Source organism: Megascapheus bottae, chromosome 30 (assembly GCF_031878675.1).
Source record: "Megascapheus bottae isolate mThoBot1 chromosome 30, mThoBot2.hap1, whole genome shotgun sequence".
NCBI classification, from domain to species: domain Eukaryota; kingdom Metazoa; phylum Chordata; class Mammalia; order Rodentia; family Geomyidae; genus Megascapheus; species Megascapheus bottae.
Genome location: NC_143538.1, coordinates 11,478,896 through 11,484,895, shown reverse-complemented (window position 1 = coordinate 11,484,895; position 6,000 = coordinate 11,478,896). Strand labels below are relative to the sequence as shown.

Below are 6,000 nucleotides of genomic sequence, written 5' to 3'. Positions count from 1 at the left end.
GCTGGCGGGCGCAGCGGGGCTGCGCGCTGCTCGCCGGGCGGCCTCCTCCCCACCCGGGACTAAAGCTGAACCGCTTTGAACTGCGAGCGCCACCCATACTTTTGCAACTTAAGACTCCGGCCATTTGCAGGTAGTTCTTTTCAGCCCCGCTCCTCCTCACAACCGTGTGTGTTGCTTGTGTTGGGTTGGAAGAGCAGAATCAGAACCTGCTGGCGCGCCCCGGGGTCGTGGCCCGGAGGTGGGGGTCTGCGGCTTGGAGAGGGAGCCCCTCCGCCCCGCCCTTGGGGCGGCAGAGGGGTTGTTTATGGATGGATTTGAGCACAAGGAAGGGGGGGGGGAAAGCCCACGGTTTGTCTAGCAGGGATGGGGAGGGGCTGGGGGGAGGAGGACGAGGAGGGGGAGGAGGAGGAAATGCACTGGGCCAGGGAGGAGCCAGGCGCGTCTACCGCAGAGGGCCGGCGGATCTCTGCTGTCCAGGGCGCAGTGCTGAAAGTCTGCGCTTCCTGCAGAGAGCTAGCTAGCTGGTTGCACTGGAAGGTAACTTAAACGGGGTTCTGATGAGAGCTGGAGGGGGAGATGAGGTGGGCTAGGAGGGGTTCCCTGGGTGTGGGGGTGCCTGATGGTTTTCTGAGCCTGTTTGGGAGGTGGACGCGGGTGGCTGGGGTGGCAGGTGAGGCCTGGGTGTGCGTGCATGTGTGGGGTGTGTGTGAGTTGGGGTGAGGGGAGAGGCTGGGAGACATGGCAGCATACTCATCTGTTCCAGCTTCCTTCCTTCCTCCCCGTCCCAGGAGAGGTGGCTGCGTCCTGTTTCTCTAGTCTAGTGGTTGCGCTGGGGGCTGCATTTGTCCTGACTCAGCACGTTTTGGAAGCCCCCCCCACCTCAGAGGGGTCAGAGGTGGCACGGGTCCTCAGGGATGCATTCACGATGCCTGGCAGCGCACAAGCTCACACCCCAGGTGAAGAAACACCTGTGGGTCAGAGGTGTGACACCCCCCGGGGGGGAGGGATAAGCATTCGGGGGTGCTGGTGGCTTCCCTGAGAGGAGAAGGAAATTATTTATTTATTTTTTCCATATATTTTTATTGTACTTAATAGAAGGGTTACATGATATTTGCCAGATAGATGGTGCATTAATTCCCATACATTGATACCCTTTCACATGTCTTGGTGAAGGAAATTATTTAAAACGAACTTTCTCAGGGCTTTTTGTTGAAATTGGATCCCTGCCTTGGTCCCCTCACCTGGGAACAACTGGAAGTCTTGTCCATTCTCATCGTTGCTTCTGGGTTGGCAGGGTGGCAAGGTGGAGCAGCCGAGCATCCATTTACAATACCTGACTGGACACACAGGCTGGTGTGCAGGGAGAAGCCTGCTCAGTGCACGTCAGATTGTATTTATTTATTTATGTGCCATCCCAGGACTCAAGCTGTCCCCGAGCTTTCTTTGTGCTCATGGCTAGAGCTCTACCACTTGAGCCACAGTCCCACTTCTAGTTTTTTGTGGTTAACCAAGAATAAGAGTCTCACGGGATTTCCTGCCTGGGTTGGCTTGGAACTGCTATCCTTGCATGTCAGCCCCCTGCATAGCTAGGATCCTAGGCAAGAGCCACTTGCACCTAGCTTCAGACTTACGATTTTTAATGTTTTAATAAGCACTTTCCCTAAGTTCTGGGACTATGAAGGTTGGAAGCCGTATTTCATGATGGCAGAGAGGCTGGAACATTGTGGATGAGTTTCTGAGCAGATGGACATCTGCCTTCTCTTTCCTGGTTCCCAATCTCTCCACTCTTGTCCCAGCCCAGTTCAAAAAGAAAACCCAGACTGGATTGTCACCAAGTAGGGAATAAAGGCAAGCAAAAGCCATTGTCATCAGAGGGTCAGGGAGAGGACAGTCCAGTTCAAGGTTGATTCCTCCAGGATGAAAGATGTGGTGGTGATGAACAAGATGGAATGGACAGCTTCTGTGCTGCAGTTGTCTGTCAGAAACCTGCATTGTGTATTCTTTGTGATTGGAATCATCTGAACATATCTAAAAAGTCCCCCTGCCCCCGTCACTGGAACAAACCTGAGCTTAAATGGTCAAATGGCTGTGAGAGTCTTGCACTCTGAGAGATGACAAGATCTTGTTATGATAATTATGTAACAGATACCTTAAATATATGTTCCTTGTTCAAAGACTGCTTTAAATATATACATATATGCATATATATATATATATATATATATATATATATATATAGAGAGAGAGAGAGAGAGAGAGAGAGAGACAGAGACAGAGACAGAGACAGAGAATCTGGTACAGATTAGAACCTGTGTGTGCATCAGGTATTGCTCTGTACAAGGAGAATACAGCACAGAACAAAATGGAAGTTCCTACACTGAATGAGTTGAAGTGTGTGTGTGTGTGTGTGTGTGTGTGTGTGTGTGTGTGTGAGAGAGAGAGAGAGAGAGAGAGAGAGAGAGAGAGAGAGAGAGAGAGAGAGAGAGAGAGAGAGAGGGAGGGAGAGACGGTGGGGGCGGAATGGAAAATCAATAAGAAAAGATAAAGCCTATTGGTCAAGGAGTCATTATGCTGAAGAATACTGGGTGGACTTCTCTATTTCTGTTCATGTTTGTATTTATGCCTTTTGGCCACTGGAGGCTTTGCTGGTAAGTGGTGTTTGCCCAGACCAAGAAAAGGTGACCCAGGCAGAGCAGCAGCACCTCTAAAAGCCTGGGAAGGACAGAGAGGCATCCACTGGAGAGCCTGAGAGATGCAGGGAGGCCAAGTTCCATGAGCGAGGAGGTTGGTGAGAGGAGTTGAGACCAGAACATGGACAGGCCATGCCATCACACGGCTGCTGCATTGGCCTGGTTGTTGCTAAGCTTTGTGCCTTACACTTATTTAAGGAGCTGGCTGAGGTCCCAAACTTTGTGTGTAGAAGTTTGGACAGGGGGTAGGCTCAAGGCCCTGTGGTCACTCAAAGGTGGGAGCAGAGCAATGAGGAGGGAGGAGGAGTGGGGAATGATATCCAGCAGGAGGACTGGATTTGTGCTGCTCTTCTTTTCCTCCAGGAAAGAAAGGATCCTCCAGTACCGTCCTTGCTAGTAATTGTTCTGGGTTCACCCAGAGGGAGAAGACTTTCCGTGGTTCTGTAATCACAAGGGACAGACATAGTCTGTCCTTTGGTGTGCCGTGGGTGTTTACAGTAGGCCGTGTGGGGAATTGGTTTGTGATTTCCATGGTTCGTCTGAGGGTTATGGTTTGATGCTCGGTGCTCGTGAGACCTCATGGTTCTTTGGTATCTGGACTATGAGAGCATTCAAAGCCGCACCCAGTGCAGTGCCTGCCACCGCATGCCCCACCAACACATTCTGCCCAGCGCAGCTGGGTGCGGCTGGGTGCCCGGCTACCTTGCCAAGGTGTCTGTGAAAGTGAACATGTGAGGAGGACAAAGTGTCAAGGTCATCGTGTGGGTTGGGTTCAAGGTCACGGTGGGGAGGTGAAGGTCGTGATGTGGAGGGTCAAGGACTCAAGGTCATAGAAAGGAGGTCAAGGTTGTGATGAAGAGTGCCAAGGGGTCAAGGTCATAGCATGGAGGTCTAGAGGTCAAGGTCAGGGTGTCTGGCTGGCTGCTTCCCAAGTCACCCCAGAACACAGCATTTCCTTCTGTGTGTTTCATCAGCTAAGGGGTGGCTTGTAGTCTTGCTGGTCTCAGAAGCCCCATCTGCCTCTCTGGACTCTGTCACAGTGGTTCATCAGCATGCTGGTCTATCGATTGGTAATGGCTGAGGTGAGAGTCTCCCGGACTTTTGTGGCTGGGCTGGCTTTGAACAGCACGCCTCAGACCTCAATTTCCTTAAGTAGCTAGGATTACAGGTGTGAGCCCAGACACTTTCATTCAAAGCAAAGCAATTTAGATGTCCCCACTAGGAACTGCTGACATACCTCAGTGCTGATCCATGCCAAGGAGACTAAAGAACCAGCCCCTCCTCCTAGCATATTGGCCTAAAGCAGTAGCTACCATCTCTCCCAGGTCTGGTGGGGTGGGGATGGTCGGAGCTCTCCTGGCTGAACACAGCTTGATTCTCCCCCTGCAAGTGTGATTTGCTGATGGACTCAGAAGTCTGGACTTCATCAGGCCTGGGCTGGGATGACTCGACTGTGAGTCTGGCCATCCCTCCTCTCCCCAAAGGCTAGACTGGAAGTGTTCCCGTGGTCGTGGCAGACAGCCAGGAGAAAGTAGGAGCTTGCATGGTCCCTTGAGGGTGCAGTCTTACAATAGCCATGCCATCATTGCATCCTAGTTTATCAAAAACGAGACACGAGGTGGCCTTTGTGAGGGGGTAAAGAAGCAGTCTCCACTTCTTTTGTGGATGAGCTAAACAGTCACATTGCAAGGAGGATGCGAGAAGTGCTTCTGAGCTGACGACAAGGGTATTTTTCCCCCTTCTTGGAAGCGCTGAGGTTTGAACTCAAGTCCTTGTACTTTCTAGAGCAGGTGCTCTTCCACCAGCACCACATCCCCAGCCCTCTTTGTTTTGTTAATTAATTTTTTTTTCAAATAGTGTTTTGTGATTTTTCTCTCCCTGGGCTTTCTAGATAGTGATGTTACTTACGCCTCCGCGCAGCTGTGTTACAGGCATGTACTGGGGCTGTGTCCGATGGAGAGCTTATGTTACATTCCACTGGCTGGAGCTCCTTCTCTGCTTTGGGCTGTTTGGAGAAACAGTGCCTGTACTTATTCATGGGAATGTCTTTTTTTTTTAATTTCTAGGTTTCCATGGATCATTAGCTAGTCCCACCACTTACCAACTGTTATTGAGAGATCTTTGAATTGCAGGCATGCCACAGGCAGGAGATAGAGCGGAGAAAAGAAAAAGGAACCACCACTTCACGAAGCATGCTTCTTGTGTGGGAAGCCAATAATACATAAGTAGACGAGTTTATAACTAATACCTAACAGCTGGGTGCTGGTGGCTCACGCCTGTAACCCTAGACACACAGAAGGCTGAGATCGGAGGATCTGAGGATCATGAGGATCATGGTTCAAAGCCAGCTTGGTCAGGAAAGTCCATGAGACTCATCTCCAGTGAACCACCAGAAAACTGGAAGTGGCACTGTGGCCCCAAGTGGTAAAGCGCTAGCCCTGAGCTGAAGAGCTCAGGGACAGCACCCAGACCTGAGTTTAAGGGTTCAACCAACAGGAACAGAGTCCATAATAAATACTAGTAAGTAAGTTGAGTGTGTGGTGTACCAGGTAGCTAAGGGCTGGCTGGCAGGGAAAGGAGGGTGTGGAGTCCTTGGCTAAGGGGAGCAGTAAACATGGGGGGAAGGAAATAGGAAGAATGGACCACAGAGGGGTTCATAGGGAGAAGACCAAGGTTGCATGGTGGGCGATAGATATATGCTTTGTGAATGACTGCAATGGTTTGGTTACTAGACGTACATGCACATCATCTTAGCCGGGGGATCTGGACATTTTATTATCTGAAGTCCCTCCTTTCCTTCCTCCCTCCCTCTTTCCCTTCTTTTCTTCTCTTTTGTTTTTGGCCTGAGACCGGGACTTGAACTCTTGATCTGCTGCTTTTTCTCATTGGCTTATTAGCGATGCCTCCAACCCCTCTTCCCTTTCTAGCCTTGAAAAAGCCCAAGGACCGTGCTCAGGCCCTGAGTTCAAGTCCAGGACTGGTGAGCAAGCGAGGGGAGGAGAGGGAGAGGGAGAGGGAGAACACATGTGGACACTGAAATGTAGCTCTGACTTCAAGGTGGGAAGGAGGGAGGGGTGGTAGGCTGGGGAGGCAGGGGGAAGGAGTAAAACTTCTCCAGAGAGAAGTGGCTGAAATTTCAGGGGTGCGATGTTCTCGGGTTATTATTATACTGCTTTTAATTTAAGAGGAAACAGCAGCAGCAAGAACCCTGGAAGGGGGAGATGTTTATTTAAATCGATTTATGTCAAGTGAAAAAGTGTTAGCAGCTTGCTTGAAGAAAAAAAAAAGCGACCACTTCTACAATATCTTG

At 50.6% G+C, this 6,000-nt stretch overlaps 1 long non-coding RNA gene across 1 annotated transcript in view; it reads left to right on the top strand.

Annotated features, from left to right (window-relative positions):
• Nucleotides 1–442: 442 nt before the first annotated feature.
• LOC150044418 (uncharacterized) overlaps nucleotides 443–6,000 on the top strand; it is a 34,279-nt gene continuing 28,721 nt past the window's right edge. Inside the window, exon 1 of the long non-coding RNA XR_016533199.1 lies at nucleotides 443–537. This is a non-coding gene — a long non-coding RNA (uncharacterized LOC150044418). The remainder of the gene's footprint in view (nucleotides 538–6,000) is intronic.